The sequence below is a fragment of the Lycium ferocissimum genome, unplaced genomic scaffold (assembly GCF_029784015.1).
Source record: "Lycium ferocissimum isolate CSIRO_LF1 unplaced genomic scaffold, AGI_CSIRO_Lferr_CH_V1 ctg3230, whole genome shotgun sequence".
Classification (NCBI taxonomy): Eukaryota; Viridiplantae; Streptophyta; class Magnoliopsida; order Solanales; family Solanaceae; genus Lycium; species Lycium ferocissimum.
This window is the reverse complement of record NW_026725369.1, coordinates 289,161-308,458: the sequence shown is the minus strand read 5'-3', so window position 1 is coordinate 308,458 and position 19,298 is coordinate 289,161. Positions and strand designations below refer to the sequence as shown.

At 36.5% G+C, this 19,298-nt stretch overlaps 1 long non-coding RNA gene across 1 annotated transcript in view; it reads left to right on the top strand.

The window, feature by feature from the left end:
* The first annotated feature begins 13,813 nt into the window (after positions 1-13,813).
* Positions 13,814-19,298, top strand: part of LOC132044002 (uncharacterized) — a 28,809-nt gene continuing 23,324 nt past the window's right edge. The window contains exon 1 of the long non-coding RNA XR_009411987.1: positions 13,814-15,008. This is a non-coding gene — a long non-coding RNA (uncharacterized LOC132044002). The remainder of the gene's footprint in view (positions 15,009-19,298) is intronic.

Here is a 19,298-nt window from a genome sequence, read left to right as displayed (position 1 = left end):
TGAAATGGTCTCTTGATTTTCAAAGGGAAAAGGGTCAAATATACCCCTCTACTTTGTTTTATTAGTAAAATATACCCTCCGTTAGTGAAAGTTAATTAAAATATCCCTGGCGTCTTCAAACTTCACATTTATGCTCCTACTTGGATGAAAATCCCCAAATTCTCTCAAATTACCCAATTTCAAAAAAATTACCCACTTTTTTTGTTGACCTGCCCTGCCCGACCCACCTATCACCATCATCAAGCTCTAACTTCATCTTCTTTCATGGAGAAAAAAAAAAAAAAAAGCAAGAACATACTCAAATGATAAAATCTCAAAACTCACCTCAAATTTAATCTTTAAATCCAACTTCAAATCTTGGTGCAGCCAATACTTGGAGTCAGAATAATTAACAAAGTATAAATATTTAGCATGTAATCTGTGCTACTGGTTGCCAGCCTTCGTTGAATTTGTTGGCACCTTGGAAGGTTAGTCAACTTCAATCCGAAAAATAATAGTCATACAGATCCTTCAGACCTGATCTTGGTTATCAGCAAAGTGAGATGATTTCATAATAGGCTTGCTAGGAGTTTCAGTCTCATTTTTATGCAATGCAATGTCTTTTCAGGGTTTGAGTACTAAAAGTTTAATCTTATTAGCTTGAAATAACAATGAAGGGCACTTGTAAGTATGCACCTGCAAGAACATGTTGGTTAATTCAATATGGGCACATTCTTTTGGAGAGACCTCATAACCTTAAAAGTTTTTCGGGTGCACAGAAAAAGGAAAATGTAAAAGGAGTGACCAACCTTTTAGCAACTGGAGTTCAATTTTATCGCTTAAATGACATTCTAGTGTCTGAAGGCTTTCAAGCTAGTATCCCTCTTGATGATAATAGTTTCTGGATCGTTGTCTTCAGAAATTTTGGTGGTGTTCATTTTCATGTCTAATGCATAAGAAAAGTGAAGTTGAAGTTGTTAGAAAAATAATATTTTTATCTAATATCTCAAAAATAAAAGGACTATTTCTAATGTTTTTATTGGCTTTAATACAAAAGACTTAATTATACTTTATTAGCCTTAATGGTAGCATTTCATAATGGAAAACATTTGTCCGTTGCCAAACGGTTTATAAATTAAATATGGTCATTTGACCAATTGCTTTTATGGTCTTTATTATTCTTAAATATTTGTATGGCAGATATTAGAAGCTCTAAGTTGATATATATAATACATTATCGGTTCATCTTGGATGAGTGAAAAAACATAGAAAAAGTACTTCTTCTCATTATGTATTGTTGGGTTTTTATGAGATAAATCTTTGTTAGTTTAAAGAATTTTGTACTAGAAGAGCTTGTTGAATCTTCAGTGGGGATACACCCATACCGGGTGAAATATCCTTAAGGACAAATTCCATTGGCATGCCTCAAGCTACGAAGAATTCTCTACAATTGTTCGTGATCAAGTATTTTCCTCAAGCTTAGAAGAGGTTCCTACAAGTGTTCGTGATGAAGAGAAGTCCCTACAAGTGTTCATGATGAAGAGAAGTCCCAACATGTGTTCATGATGAAGTGTTTTCCGTAAGATTTCCAACAATCTTAAGGATATTTCTCGCTCTATTCTTACGGAAAATCAATAGATAATAACTTAGTACAATCCTAAGTTCCAGATATGTTTCTCCTAATATTTGAATGCTAATCGTACATAGGTCTGTGTGGTTGTGGAAGTCTAAGGGGAAGAAGAATATATTTAGTTACTGGCCCACTTTATGCTAAAGACTCATAGACACATTCTTTCATGATTTATAATTAACAGAGGAGCTCCATGGTTCACAGTTATTTTCTTCCTCTACTACTACTACTATGTTTTCCAAAACGTGAAGTATAGATGGAACTTTATAATTTCCTCATATAGTCAAAACGGTTTTCAAGAAAATTATATATAATTAAATGGTTTCTCAAGGTATAAGGAGAATTCTTGTATATCCTCTATATTAAGCATATGTGCTAACGCAGGTTTTTACCAATTAAAGAAGGAGTTGATATTCACAGTAGAATAGTTGTTTTGGGATAGTATAACGTATATATATTTTCAGTGCACTTGTTAATATGTATATACAAATGCTCCTTATATATATATATATATATATATATTGGGTCGGTCATATATATACTAAGTCTTTATATTTAATCTTCAATGAAAATATGTATTATTTTGTGTGTGGCAAAATAAGCCATCTATGCCCCTAAATGGATGATTCGGAGAAATGATAATTCCGCTAAGCGAAAAGTAAATTTGAGTATATATATATATATATATATTTGTGCTAGCATTATCTTTGTGTATACATTAAGAATAATTATTTGTCTTGGACTTAAGTTTTTGGCAATATATCACATACGAAAAACATTAGCGTTAATTGAAGTATATATATAATATATGAACTAATTTGATTTCTGTGAGATTATTAGGAAAAGTGCGGGTGAAAATTTCATTTGAATCTAATAAATATTGTGTTAACCAAAACGATGTATTTGTGGGCAATGAATATTGTAATCATGATTTATTTTTGTGTGCTTACTATAAATGTCGAAAATGCTAGTACTTATGATTACTTGATTCATTCATATAATTTATTATATATATCTTATGATGCAATATCTTATTTTAGTTAACTTTTCAAGCATTGTTAAGTGTGTGAAAGTTCATTCTTTTAATATCTTATTAATAAATTTTAATCTAATAATTATAAACATATAATATATGTTTTGTGAAATGTAATGAGACATTTGATGGTTTTAATATCTCTTCTCTGCCTATATAATATCTTGTATTGATTTTTAAGTGTGATAATATATATATATATATATGAAGTTACCTTACATGATAAACCTACTTATGAGGTTTGAAACTATTGTTCCCCTATCTTAAATACTTTGAAAATGTGGGGGTTACGGTGTTATGAGTCATGAAAGTCCTTACTTTGAAATATATATATATAAGTCTTGTTATTCAAAATGTTTTTGAAAAAAGAAAAAAAATAAAAAATTATATAGTTCTCGGCACATATTTTGCAAAGAACCAATTGATGGATAAGTGTTATAGTGAATTAATATATATATATATATATATATATATATAATTTGTGGTTGGTCGGTAATGAGACTAAGAGACCTCTTAGTGAGTATATATATATATATTGTGGTTGCTATATTATATATATATAAAACATATATTTGAGACATAAAGTGATACAACAACATTGTTGTGAGATGGAATTATTTCCATGAATTATGTGATGTCATAACGATGAATTTGGCGATTCACAGACTAAAAGAAACATCGATATACTTTTGTCATTTGAGAAGATTAACAATGATGGTAACCCACTTATGTGATTGGAGATCCCATGAATTAGGTTCTAACTAGTCATTAGTTGATCAAAAGTGCATATATATGTGTGAATATAGTGCAAATGCAAGTATTGAGCTATAAACTCTTATCCATATATCCTTTATAGGTGGTGTATTCTTTCTGCGAAATACACTTGATGGGTGGACCTATATGAGTGTGAAGTGGTGCCGCTCCTATGAAATTGTGAAAAGATTTCTAGAGCACTCATGAATACCGACACGCGCGTGGCCTCTTAGCGCAAAACCGCGATAACGACAAAGATTGTGCGAGTATAACGTGATAGAATAAGACCCGGCTTACAAAAGAATTCTTGGTTCATAGAAGTTCTAAATTTCACCAATTGTTACTTAAGTTAAACTTATTTTATCTAGGTATATATATATATATATACATATTCAATATATATATATATATATATATATATATATATATGGGGGATTATTAGAAAAATAATATTTTTATCTAATATCTCAAAAATAAAAGGACTATTTCTAATGTTTTTATTGGCTTTAATACAAAAGACTTAATTATACTTTATTAGCCTTAATGGTATAGCATTTCATAATGGAAAACATTTATCCGTTGCCAAACGGTTTATAAATTAAATATGGTCATTTGACCAATTGCTTTTATGGTCTTTATTATTCTTAAATATTTGTATGGCAGATATTAGAAGCTCTAAGTTGATATATATAATACATTATCGGTTCATCTAGGATGAGTGAAAAAACATAGAAAATATATATATATATATTATGTATTGTTGGGTTTTTATGAGATAAATCTTTGTTAGTTTAGGATCCTAGTTTTGTACTAGAAGAGCTTGTTAATATATGGGATACACCCATACCGGGTGAAATATCCTTAAGGACGATGCCATTGGCATGCCTCGAAGCTACGAAGAATTCTCTACAATTGTTCGTGATCAAGTATTTTCCTCAAGCTTAGAAGAGGTTCCTACAAGTGTTCGTGATGAATATATATATATATATGTTCGTGATGAAGAGAAGTCCCAACATGTGTTCATGATGAAGTGTTTTCCGTAAGATTTCCAACAGAAGTGAGATTAGACGGGTGGCAGTGCCTAATCTCCCCAACTTTCTTGGGGTTGAGGCATAGTGGTTGTTGTATTCATTTTCATGTATTATGTTAATGAATTAGCCGAGGTGTTAGATGTCCTTCATTAGCATTATCCATGTTCATATAACTTTTCATCTTAGTTTTAGCTCTCGTGCTTTTAAGTGATTTAAAATATGGTGAAATCCGGATGATATATCCTATCATTGTTTTATTCTTTCGGGTTGATAATATTGTACGGTGAACCTTGTGTTCTTGGAGTTGGAATTGAATTTAAAGATTAAATTTGAAGTGAGTTTTGAGATTTTATCATTTGAGTGTGTTCTTGCTTTTTTCTTTTTTTCTTTATGGAAGGAGATGAAGCTAGAGCTTGATGACGATGATAGGCGGGGCGGGCGGGGCGGAGCGGGTCAACAAAAAAAGTGGGTAATTTTTTTTAAATTGGGTAATTTGAGAGGATTTGGGGATTTCCATCCAAATAGGGGCATAAGTGTGAAGTTTGAAGACGCCAGGGGTATTTTTGTTAACTTTCACTAACGAAGGGTATATTTAACTAATAAAATAAAGTAGAGGGGAATATTTGACCCTTTTCCCTTTTTTAATTTTTTTTTTTTGTATACTAAGTAGGCGTTTGGCCGTGAAAACCAAATATTTTTCACTTTATTTGGTATTTTGGAGTTGGAGTTGTGTTTGGTTATAATTTTTGCAAAGAATATTTGGTTGTATTGAAAATGAAAATAAGTTTTTTGGTGTTTTCAAATTCCAAATACAACTTCAAATTATATTTGAAATTTTCATGACCAAATATTAATTTCGAAATAAAGTGAAAATATTTTTCGGGAAAAAGTGAAAAATTTTCATGGTCAAACGGGCCCTGAAAATGGACGTGAGTAGGGGTGTTCATGGTTCGGTTTGATTCGGTTTTTGGTTAAAATCAAACTAAACCAAACCAATTAAGTCGGTTTTTTTTTAATATTCAAACCAAACCAAACCATTATAGTATAAATTCTATTGGTTTCGGTTTTATCGGTTTGGTTCGGTTTTTTCGGATTTTAAGAACGTATTAATACAAAGAACCTTTGAATTAAATGGTAACTAAATACGGCTTTGACGTGATCCATTCAAATCTAAGAATCTTGTTAATTATTTCATTAACTTTATTTAAGTATAAGCCTATGGCTATGAGTATAGGAATTACAAAAGCATAACATTTACTTTTCATGATTCTAGTTACCTCCCTACATATAACCTTTTGATATTGCGTAGCCCTCCAAAAGTTTTGTTATCTAGACTCATCGTGTTTACGAAGCATTGAGAAGAAAGCACAGAAGTTAAAACGGAAAATGATAAACAGAAACATAAAGTCATCTACCAAATCTTTTTAAATTTCAATTGCCATTTTCTTCCCTTTAATTTGTTACGGATAAAATACTAGTTTATTAGTGGTAATTCAGATGACATGTAAAGAGGGAACCGTAAAACTGGATAAGGGGAAATTTTTATTTTACCTTTAGCAAATTTTTATTTTATTTTACCTTAAACTTAAATTATTTGAATTTATATTGGACTTGGTTTCGGTAAAATTTTGAAAAATATATATATATAATATTTTAAATATTTATGTACCTATCGGTTTGGTTCGATTTTGATTCAGTTTTTTTTTGGTTTAACACCAAACCAAACCAAATGTTATCAGTTTTTTAAAATTTAAAACCAAATCAAGTCAAATCAAGCCGGTTTTTAATTTATTAAGTTAATTTAACTCAATTTATCGATTCGGATCGATTTTTCGATCTCATTTCAACACCCTACACGTGAGTAGTATTTCTCAACATTTGCAAGGACATTAATTTAATGTAAAACGAAAATACCACTATTGTAATATAAAATAACCTGCGAAAGAAAAGTGTTGTGCAACTCTAGACGGAAAAAATGAGGCAATGGAGAGGCATTGGGGAGTCTTTAATGGTGGTTGCCCCCTCTCTTTTCGCCGTTGATTTCCTTTTCCAAACAATTAAACCACCATTGTTTACAAAATGCATATATTGCCCCCTAAACTTCGAAAAATGGGCAGATTAGCCCCTTGTACTCTCACTTTCCTACCTCTTCACTATGCCTAGCTTATTTAGTCACTTTTTTTAAGCTAATCCAAACAGGCTCTTATTATAATCACCGGATATATGAGGCTATGATGATGATAAATATTGTTCGTCTAGATTCGGGTCGGGTAATCGGAGCAGCCCGTATCTTGGCGGGGCGACCCGGTAAGGGGTCTGCAGCCATGGCGGTTGCTTTTTGTCTCCTTTTTGCTCCTCATTTTATTACACATCTGAGCCTCAAATTGTAAGTAATTACTGGCTAATTGGCAAGTCCATTTGTTAAATTAGCTCACAAATGGAGAGAGTATGCAACAGAGAGAGAGTATTTCCTTGGGAAAATTATAAATTTACGCTCTATGTCTATTGGGAGAAAATATTTACGCTCCGTAGCCCATATTGTATATTGGGCTATGTTACGTAATATTTTATGTCCTGTATATTTTTGAAAATTGTCCTTAGGGAAAATTACGCTCTATGTCTGCTGGAAAGAAAATTTACCCGATTTAGCCGAGTTTTTTCTTAATTACCCGGTTTAGCCCTTATTTTCCTTAAAAACACATCTTATACTTTATGCTATTTTATACAAGGTGACACATTGTTTACCGTAAGGGTATAGTGTTTGTGTAATGTTGTATACCTTGTGTATAAGCACTGGTACGAGAAAAGAAGAAGTTGATTAAGAGCCCGTTTGGATTGGCTTATAAGTTGTTTTCAGCTTTTTGAGTGTTTGGGTAAACTAATTAAATGGGTCCAATTTTGTCTTAAAATAAGTTCAAAAAATAATTCGGCTCGTTTGGGCACTCTTCTCTAAAAGCAACTTATAAGCCAATAAGTTAAGCCAATCCCCAACTTATTTTTTTGGCTTATAAGTAATGCAAACTTGCTTTTTTAAGCCCAGCCAAACAGGCTCTAAACTGAAAATATGGTTATGTAGGTGTAATATACTATGTTGGATTGTATATTTTTTTTTTTTTTGTTGTAAAAATCCCTTTCTTTGAAGGGTGGTTGCCCTTCTCTATGCTTTGCCTATGATTCTCCATTTTTAAACTAACCAACAGCCCTTAAAAAAGTACGAGAAAAAGAGATATATAGCACTCCCTCCTGTTCATAATAAGTGTCTACTTACTCTGTTGTGGCTTTGAAAATTATTAAAGAGGCAGTGATGATGATTTTTTTTTTCCTATTTCTGGGCTATCTAATTCGGGCATGGAGATGACCCGACCTGTATCTTGGCGTGGCAACCCGGTATGGCTTGTGATTGAGAAGCTTCTCTCACACATGCAACCGGTGTTTTGCAGCCATGGTGTGGTTGGCTTCTCTTTTGCCTTATCATATCATACATCTGAGCCTCATATATATTGCCCCTTAAACTTCGGAAAATGATCATATTAGCCCTTGTACTCTCACTTCCTTCCTCTTCACCATGGCTAGCATTTTTAATCACCGGATATGAGGCTGTGATGATGACAAATGGTGTTCGTCTAGAGTTAGGTCGGGCATTGGAGCTGCCAGTATCTTTCATCTAGTGTTTAGGGAGCGCATATGCATTAAGCCTTAATTTATTTATTGTAAAACCAGGATACCACTATTGTAGTATAAAATAACCTGCGAAAGACAGTGTTGTGAAACTCTAGACGGAAAGAAATGAGGCAATGGGGAGTCTTTAATGGTGGTTGCCCTCTCTCTTTTCGCCTATGATTTCCTTTTCCAAATAATAAACTGCCATTGTTGAAAATGTTCAAATGCATATATATTGCTCCCTTAAACTTGGGAAAATGGTCTGAATAGCCTTTGTACTCTCACTTTCCTTGCCCGTACATTGGCGGGGCGACCCGGATAAGGTCTGCAGCCATGGCGGTTGCTTTGTCTCCCTTTGCCCTCCCATCTGAGCCTCAAATCGTAAGTAATTACTGGCGAGAATGCTTAATACAAAAAAAATTACAATTTTATTAGCCCAAATTGAAAGTGATTTTTCATACACAAAAGGTTTTATCAAAAAATTCCAAAACAAATTGAAGGCTACTATTTATGCTTAATATAAAAATAATTTCAAAATTCCTTTAATGAAGTTACTGACTCTTCTGTTTAGAGATTTCTGTACAGGTAGTTATTTAAGTAATTATATTTACAAAATATACAATACCTTTTTTCCAGTCACTTGGATGGTTACACAATACTTTAAACACTTTTATTTTCTTAATAATAATTAAAGGTGAATAGATTTGTTTGAAGGAATTTTCTCGGTTAAGTTAAAATTCCCAGTGAATTATTGGACTAAGATGGTGAAATAATGGACATTTAACGGTGAATTGTAAGTAATTACTGGTGAATTGGCAATTCCCTTTGTTAGATTAGCCCGGAAATGGCGTGAATGAGGCAGCAGAGAGAGTATGGGGTTTCTTTTAAGGGTGGTTGCCCTTCTCTATGTTTTGCTTATGATTCTTCATTTTTTTTGACAAATCAACAGCCTTTAAAAAAGAAAGAGACAGAGATATATATAGCACATCAATTTCTGGGTTTCATTGCAGTTTTGCACCCTTATGCTCAGTTTGGATGGTCGTTACCCATGGTTTCATAATGTACAATATCGTATTGTATAGTATCATTTTGTATTGTATTTTACTGTATTAATGGATACAATGTTTGGATAGACTGTGTCTTCCATTGTGGTTTAATAACATTTTTTATGTTCAAAACGCAATACACACACAACTATACTACAACAACTACTTGACCTTCAGTGATCTTCAACCCTGTGTTTCCATTGTGGCTTTGAAAATTATTAAGGAGGCAGTGATGATGATTTTTTTTTTCTATTTCTGGGCTAACTAATTCGGGCATGGAGATTACCCGACCCGTATCTTGGCATGGCAACCCGGTATGGTTTGTGATTGCGACGCATATCTCTCACACATGCATTCGGTGTTTTGCAGCCATGGCGTGGCTGGCTTCTCTTTTGCCTTATCATAACACATATCTGAGCCTCAATTTGCTAAAGAAAATAGGGAAAAGTGTCAAATTTATCACAGATCTGAGCCTCAAATTGTAAGTAAGTACTGGCGAATTAGCAATTCCATTTGTTAAATTAGCCCAGAAATGTCAGAATGAGGAAGCAGAGAGAGTGTGGGATTTCTTTCAAGGGTGGCTGCCCTTCTCTCTGCTTTGCCTATGATTGTCCCCTTTTTTTATTTTTTTATTTTACAAACTAAGAGCCCTTAAAAAAAATGTGAAAGAGAAAGAGAGATATATAGTACTCCCTCTGGTTCATAATAAGTGTCCACTTACTCCGTTGTGGCTTTGAAAATTATTAAAGAGGCAGTGATGGTGATTAATGGTGTTGTCTTGAGTCTGCTCGGGCATTGGAGCTGCCTGTATGTTGGTGGGGCGAGCCGGTAAGGCATCTCGGTTTTTTGCAACCGAGGTCTGCCCATGGCGGTTGCATGTCTCCTTTGCCCTGATTTTATCACAGATCTGAGCCTCAAGTTCTAAGTAATTACTGGTGAATTAGCAATTCCTTTGTTAGATTAGCCCAGAAATGTCGAGAATGAGGAAGCAGAGACTATGGGATTTTTTTTAAGGGTGGTTGCCCTTGTCTATGCTTTGCCTATGCTTCTCCATTTTTTTAACAATCCAACAGCCCTTAAAAAAGAAAGAGAAATAGAGATATATAGTACTTCAGTTTCTGGGTTTCTTTACATTTTTGCATAGAAAATGATCAAAATGGTCCTTATTGTATAACAAAAGGTGTAAATTTCGGTCCTTTGCCCTAAATTTAACAGTGGTAAAAAGGGCTGTTAACGTATAAAAAAAGGTGTTTATTTTTGCTCCTTAACGTATACAGTATACACACATGACACAACTATACTACAACAAGACCTTCAGATCTGCAACTCTGTGTCCCCGTTATGGCTTTGAGAATTATTAAAGAGGCAGTGATGATGATTTTTTTTTTTTTTTTTTTCTATTTCTGGGCTAACTAATTCGGGCATGGAGATTACCCAACCCGTATCTTGGCATGGCAACCTGGTGTGGCCTGTGATTGAGAAGCTTCTCTCACACATGCATTCGGTGTTTTGCAGCCATGGCGTGGTTGGCTTCTCTTTTGCCGTATCATAATACAAATCTGAGCCTCAGTTTGCTAAAGAAAATCGAATTGCTGGCCATAGAGAGGTGCCACCTCACCTCTTCCGTGCCTAGCTTTAAGCGAGCACTCTACCATCTGTGCCTAGCTTTATTATATATATAGATAACCTGCTAAGACAAGAGTATCGTGCAACTCTAGACGGAAAGAATGAGGTAACGGAGAGGCATAGTAATGGTGGTTGCCCCTCTCTGTGCGCCGAGGATTTCCCTTTCCAATCTTCCCAACAATAAACCACCATTATTGAGGAATGGTCAAATACATAGATTGCCCCTTAAACTTTCTTCTGCTTCTTCACTTCCTTCCTCTTTACTATGGCTAGCTTTATAGTTACCGGATATGAGGCTGTGATGATGATAAATGGTGTTGTCTAGAGTTGGGTCGGGTATCGGAGCTGCCCGTATCTTGGCCGGGCGACCCAGTAAGGCATTTGCAACCGAGGTATGCATCCATGGCGGTTGTTTTTTCTCCTTTTGCCTGATTTTATCACAGATCTGAGCCTCAAAATGTAAGTAATTACTGGCGAATGGGCAATTCCCTTTGTTAGATTAGCTCAGGAATCGAAAATGAGGCAACATAGAGACTATGGGATTTCTTTTTAGGGTGGTTGGCCTTCTCTGTGCTTTGCCTACGATTCTCCATTTTTTTAACACACCAACAGCCCTTAAAAAGATAGAGAAAAAGAGATATATAGTGTTCCCTCCGGTTTATAGTAAGTGTTGTTCCGTTGTGGCTAAGAGGCAGTGATGATGATTTTCTTTCCTGTTTCTGGGCTAACTAATTTGGGCATGGAGATTACCCGACCCGTATCTGTTTTGGCAACCCGGTATGGCTTGTGATTGAGAAGCTTCTCTCACACATGCAATCGGTGTTTTGCAGCCATAGCGTGGTGCAGTGTTGTCGAAGGCGCGCTTTAGGCGCGCTTAAGCCCTGAAGCGAGGCTCAAAACATGTTGAGCGCTTCGCCTCGCTTTATGTGCGCTTTAGTGTCGTCATCAAGGCTCTAACACATACTTTCCTTGAAATGTATGCCTCTCTTGAAGAGGTGACACTAGATGATTGATATTTCACTTTATCGTGATGTTTTTACAATTGCTTTGTCCATAAATATGTTATTCATGCTTACTATTATTAGTCTTGGACTAAACATACATATATTTGTAATTTTGCACCATTGCCCTTTTTTTCACTAAAGCCCACACTTTATTTGCGCTTTCCGTCAAAGCCTCAGCAACCTTAGAGCTTTTTTGCGCTTTTCGCTTTTGATAACACAGGCGTGGTGGGCCTCTGTTTTGCCTTATCTTTACACAAATCTGAGCCTCAATTGATCTAAAAAATAGAATTGCTGGCCATAGAGAGGTTAAGTGGACACCTATTTTGAACGGAAGGAGTAATTCAAATGCTAGCCTAAGAGATGTGCCACCTCACCTCTTCTATGCCTAGCTTTACTATATATAGATAACCTGCAAAAACAATAGTATCGTGCAACTTAGACGGAAAGAAATGAGGCAACTGAGAGGCGTTGGGGAGTCTGTAAGGGTGGTTGCCCCTCTCAGTTCTTTTGCCGATGATTTCCTTTTCCATTTTCACAAAAAAAAAAAAAAAAAAAAAAGGTTAGATAAACCACCATTGTTGAAAATGGTTAAATACATAGATTGCCCCTTAAACTTGCTTCTGCTTCTTCACTTCTTGTTGGCCTCTTCCTCTTCAATATGGCTAGCTTTTTAATCATGCATATAAGGCTGTGATGACAAATGGTGTCTGGACTTTGTTCGGGCACTGGAGCAGTGGAGCTGCGTGTATCTTGGTGGGGCAACCCAGAAGGCATCTCTATATTTTGCAGCTGAGGTCTGCAGCCATGGCAGTTGCTTTGTCTCCTTTGCCTGATTTTGTCACAGATATGAGCCTCAAATCGTTAGTGGAAACGAGAAAGTGTTCCATTATGATGCATGCCACTACAAAATGGGGCTGCGATGATGCTTATAAATCTTTCTGTTTCTGGGATGATCACTGAATATTTTTGAGAAACTGGTACTGTTGTATTCCTCAGCATTAAGGATATGCTGGCAACCTCCAAAAAGGACAGTAAAGGGATGATCACTGAACATTGAGATGCCCTGACCCGTATCTTGGCGTGGCACAACCTGGTATGGCCTGTGACTGGAAACTCCCCTCTCTCGTGTAACCGGTGTTTTGCAGCCATGGCGTAGCTGGTTTCCCTTTTGCCTTATCATTGTACGTATCTGAGCCTCATCTTGCTGAAAGACATAAGTAGGCGTTTGGACAATATTTGAGTTGAAGCTGAGAAATTCTCTTAAATGCAAACTTGTGAGGTCTCTTCAGTTAAAAGCTGTCATCTGCGAATTCCATTTATTAGGTTGGCCCAGAAATGGCGAGAAGGAGGTAGCAGAGAGAATATGAGATTTTATTCAAGGGTGGTTGCTCCTCTCTCTGCTTTGCCTATGATTCTCCATTATTTAACAAACCAACAACCCTTAAAAAAGAAAGACAGACAGAACATATTTCAGTTTCTGGGGTTTTATGCATTTTTGCACCCTGCATAACTCTTACCAGCTACCAAATGACCCCTTAGTGTATACTCAAAACCCCAGTACACACAACTATACTACCACTACGCGACCTTCAGATCTTCAAGTCTGTCTCCATCATGGCTTTGAAATTTGTTAAAGAGGCAGTGATGATGATCTTTCTCTATTTCTGGGCTAACTAATTCGGGCATGGAGATTGCCCGACCAGTATCTTCGCATGGCAACCCGGTATGGCCTGTGATTTAGAAGCTTCTCTCACACATGCTATCGGAGTTTTGCAGCCATGGCGATGTTGGCTTCTCTTTTGCCTTATCATAACACAAATCTGAGCCTCAATTTTGTAAAGACAATCCCTTAAAGGGTCATGTTTACCCTCTAGTATGCAAAAAAGGGGCAATATCTTTTCCATGATTCATGCGGAAGATGTCGAATCCACACCCTTTTGATTGCCAGTTATAATGCTTTTCACTCGTAATGTGTCACCATTTTTTGATAAGTAACAGCTCAAGAATGAGGCATTAGAGTGAAATGTGGGATTTCTAAGGTGTGGTTGCCTTCCTTCTCTGCTAAGCCCCTGATTTTTTTTTTTCCAAAATTTTGCTTTTCTGCTAGCTACCATGTTTGTATTTTCCTAGAATTATGAATATGTGCTGAAGGATATTGTGTTTTTCAGTTTGAATACCAAACAAATGGACTCCAATAATTGCTTTTTAAGTTTTGCTTTTATGCTAGTTGGATGTTTTGTGATGGTATACTAGTTGGTGTTAAACAATGTTATCAACTTTCTGAGAATTTGAACTGATTATTACCAAAAGAGGAATAACTTGCTTAAGTCTTGTAATGGGAGGCCACTGTTGACTGAAGGTCTGTTGTATTGCTTAGAAAAGGAGGGAATGAGGTAACAGGCAGAAGGGCATTTCTATCAGAGGTTGTTGCCTATCGCTGCTTTACCGATTAATCTCCATGTTCCAAAAGGCATTAGCCTTTATAGAGAGAGAGAGAGAGTAAATAAAATCAATTTCTGGGGTTTCCGTCTGTTTTTGGTTATGTCTACTGATCTAATGGTTCCTTGTTCATTTCTGCTGGGTTCTTGTTCTTTAATATCTTTTTAGTGTCTAGTGCAACTATTTGGGTTGCTTATTTTAGGATCTGATCGAACTTTCTTGGTGTTTATGGTTAAATCTTTTTTTCCTACTGTTTTCATCAAATTTAACTTACATAAATTGTCATCAAACAAACAACAGCGCTTGTTTATGAAAAAGCAAAAACTGGAAAAAACCAAAAATGATTTAGCATATATACACTCAGATCTGTCTTTCATCTGTGTGTGTGTGTTTTAATGTGTTGATGAATGTGCATAGAGGCGCAGTGATGATTATGTAGATCACCCGGGCTAACTAATTTGGGCATGGAGATCACCCGACCCGTATCTTGGCGTGGCAACCCTGTATGGCCTGTGATTGAGACACATATCACACACATGCATTTGGTGTTTTGCAGTCATGGCGTGGTTGGCTTCTCTTTTACTACAATAACAACAACAACATATGCAGTGTGGTTTGCTTCTCTTTTGCCTTAGCATAACACTAATCTGAGCCTCAATTTGCTAAAGAAAATAGGGAAAAGGGTCAAATTTATCCCTCTAGTATGCAAAAAGTGGCAGTATCTTTTCCATGATTCATGTGGGAGATATTGAATCCACGCCCTTATCGTTATTATTACCTTTTTTTTTATTTTTTTTTTATTTTGAAGTTTTGCTTTTATGTTCTAGCTACCATGTATGTATTTTCCTAGAATCATGAATATGTGCTGGAGGATATTATGTTTCTCAGTTATAAAACCAAACAAATGGACTCCAATTTTCTGTCTTAAATTCTTGCCAACCCTACTCTGCTGCTAACTTGTTTAGTTTCCATCTCTTTTGCTGGAAAAATCCTCAGTTCTTTGTGATTATACAAGCTAATATAAGTTGTTTTATGCTTCCCTTGTGATAATAGCTGGATGTTTTGTGATGGTATACTAGTTAGTGTTAAACATTGTTATCAACTTTCTGAGAATTTTAACTGATTAATTAGCAAAAAATGAAAAACTTTCTTGAGTCTTGTAATGGGAGGCCACTGTTAACTGAAGGTCTGTAGTATGGCTTGAAAAAAGAGAGAATGAGGTAACAGGCAGGAGAGAATGAGATAAATATCTGTCTTTTAAGACAAAAATATATAATGTCAAATAATAAGAAATATATAAAAAAGTGTATGATAAGAAATAACCTTATTAAAAAAGTTCATGATAAGAAAAAACTAATTCTAGAAAAGGTAATGTACTAACTTAGTTATCTTAAATGACATTTGGGGTTTTGCCTTTATATCCTCACCCTTTCATCTTGGTTGTTCCTCTTTCTTGTTTTTGTTTCTTTTATTGACGGATGCTCTTGCCTTATTTCTACATCATAACAGAAACTGGAATCCTAAACTCAAGAACAAGAATGAGGCTGCATAGGGATGAAAAGTTTTCAAGGGTGTTGCCTCCCATCTGCATGCCTGTGATGTCTGTGTTCTGCTACTGTCAAAGCAGCAGCCCTTCTTTCATGCTTAGCTGGCGCTCTAATGGTTATTCACAATCTGCTCTAAAGGGGCTATGATGATGCTTATAGATCTTTCTATTTCCTAGATGGTCATTGAGCATTGAGATGACCTGACCCGTATCTTGGTGTGGCAACCGGTGTTTTGCAGCCATGGCGTGGCTGGCTTCTCTTTTGCCTTATCATTATACGCATCTGAGACTCAATTTGCTGAAGAACATATGTAGGCGTTTGGACGATATTTGAGTTGAAGCTGAGAAATTCTCTTAAATGCGGACTTGCGAGGTCTCTTTGGTTATAAGCTCTCATATAAGCGAATTTCTTTATCAGGTTAGCTCAGAAATAGCTAGAATGAGGCTGCAGTAGAGTATGGGATTTCTTTCAAGGGTGGTTGCCCCTCTCTGCTTTGCCTATGATTCTCCCCTTCTCAACAAACAAAGAGCCCTTAAGAGAAAGAAAGAGAAACATGCATTTCAGTTTCTGGTTTACTGGATGACCATTCATGAATTTTCCCCAATATACAAGTATACCACAACAACTGCGCCACCTTCAGATCTTCAGTCTGTCTCCTCTTGGCCCTTTGCGTGTTTCTCCCCGTTTACTCTCATTGTTAGTGGATACTGGAAAGTGTTGCATTATGATGCATTCTGCTACAGAAAGTGGCTATGATGATGTTTATTTGTCTTTCTATTTCTGTGCTGGTCATGGAGTATTGAGATGAACTGACCCGTATCTTGGCGTGGCAACCCGGTATGGCCTCTGATTGAAAGCCTCTCTTCCTCTCATGCAATTGGTGTTTTGCAGCCATGGCGAGGCTGGTATCTCTTTTGCCATATCGTTACATGCATCTGAGCCTCAATTTGCTGAAGATCATAACTAGGCATTTGGACAACTTTGAGTTGAAGCTGAGAAATTCTCTTAAATGCAGACTTGTGAGGTCTCTTCAGTTAAAAGCTCTCATATAAGCGAATTCCCTTTATTGGGTTAGCCCAGAAATAGCGAGAATGAGGCTGCAGAGAGTATGGGATTTCTTTCAGGGTGGTTGCCCCTGTCTGCTTTGCCTATGATTCTCCCTTCTCAACAAACCAACAGCCCTTAAGAGAAAGAAAGATCAACGTGTACTTCAGTTTCTGGTTTTCTGGATGACCATTCATGAAATTTCCCCAATATACAAGTATACCACAACTAGTACGCTGGCTTCAGATCTTCAGTCTCTCTCCTTCTTGCTTCTTTGCATATCTTCTTATTTAAACTAATTGTTAGTGGAAACTGGAAAGTGTTCCATTATGATGCACTGCTACAGAAAGGGGCTATGATGATGCTTATATCTTTCTAGTTCTGTGTCGATCATGAAGCATTGAGATGAACCGACCCGTATATTGGCGTGGCAACCTGGTATGGCCTGTGATTGAAAACTCCTCTCCGTCTCATGCAATCGGTGTTTGCAGCTATGGCGAGGCTAGCTTCTCTTTTGCCATATCATTACATGCATCTGAGCCTCAATTTGCTGAAGAACATAAGTAGGCGTTTGGACATCATTTCATTTACAACAACATACCCAGTGTAATCCCACAAGTGGGGTCTGGAAATGCGGTGAAGGTGGATCGAACTCGCGACCTTCAGATCTTCAGTGTGACGCTCTCCCAACTGAGCTATCCCTGGTTACAACAATATTCAATTGAAGTTGCAAAATTCTCTCAAGTGCTTTGCCTATGATTCTCCATTTTTTAACAAACCAACAGCCCTTAAAAAAGAAAGAGAAAGAGATATATAGTACTCCCTCCGGCTCATAATGAGTGTCCGCTTACTCGGTTGTGGCTTTGAAAATGATTGAAGAGGCAGTGATGATTTCTGGGCTAACTAATTCTGGCATGGAGATTACCCGATCTGTATCTTGGCATGGCAACCCAATATGGCCTCTGATTGAGAAAGCTTCCTTCACATATGCAATCGGTGTTTTGCAGCCATGGCGTGGTTGGATTCTTTTTTGCCTCGTCATTACACAAATCTGAGCCTTAATTTGCTCAAGAAAATAGAATTGCTGGCCATAGAGCCACCTCACCTTTTCTATGCCTAGCTTTATTATATATATATAGATTACCTGCAAAGACAATAGTATCATGCAACTCTAGACGGAAAGAATGAGGCGATGGAGAGGCATTGGGGAGTCTGTAATGTTGCTCTCTGTTCGCCGATGATTTCCTTTTCCATTTTCATAACAATAAACCACCAATGTTGAAAATGGTCAAATACATAGATTGCCCCTTAAACTACTTCTGCTTCTTCACTTCTTTTTGACCTCATCCTCTTCACTATGGCTTGCTTTTAATACGAATACGAGGCTGTGATGATAAATGGTGTCAATAGTTGGGTCGAGCATCGGAGCTGCCCGTATCTTCTCGGGCGACCCGGAAGGCATGTCTGTGTTTTTGCAACCGAGGTCTGCAGCCGTGGTGGTTGCTTGTCTCCCTTTGCCCTGGTTTTATCACAGATCTGAGCCTCAAATTGTATGTAATTACTGGCGAATTGGCAATTCCCTTTGTTAGATTAGCCCAGGAATGGTGAGAATGAGGCAGCAGAGAGAATATGGGATTTCTTTCAAGGGTGGTTGCCCCTCTCTATGCTTTGCCTATGATTCAACATTTTTTAACAAACCAACAGCCCTTAAAAACGAAAGAGACAGAGAGTGTACATTTCAGTTTCTTTGCATTTTGCATCCTTAACTTATACACACAACTATACTACAACAACTACACGACCATCTGATCTTCAACTCTGTGTCTCCGTCATGGCTTTAAATATTATTAAAGAGGCAGTGATGATGATTTTTTTTTTCTATTTCTGCGCTAACTAAATCGGGCATGGAGATTACCCGAACCGTATCTTGGCGTGGCAACCGATATGGCCTGTGATTGAGACACATATCTCACACATGCAGTCGCAATTTTGCAGCCATGGCGTGGCTGGCTTCTCTTTTGCCTTTATCATAACACATATCTGAGCCTCAATTTGCTAAAGAAAATAGGGAGAAAGGTCAAATTTGTCCTTCTACTTTGCAAAAAGGGGCAGTATCTTTTCCATGATTCATGTGGGAGATATCAAACCCACGCCTTTTTGATTATCCGTTATAATGCTTTTCACTCGTAATGTATCGCCATCTTTGATAAGTAACAGGTCAAGAAGGAGGCATTCGAGTGAAATGTGGGATTTCTAAGGGGTAAGCCCCTGTTATTTTTTTAAAGTTTTGCTTTTATGCTAGCTAGCATGTTCGTATTTCTTAGAATTATGAATAATTGTTGAAGGATATTATGTTTCTCAGTTTACAGTTACCAGTTTCAAAAATAAAAATAAAAAGATATTATGTTTCTCAGTTTGAAACCAAACATATGGACTCCAAATTTCTGCCTTAAATTCTTGCCAACCCTACTCTATAAGTTCTTGCTAATTTCCTTTTTTTCATAGT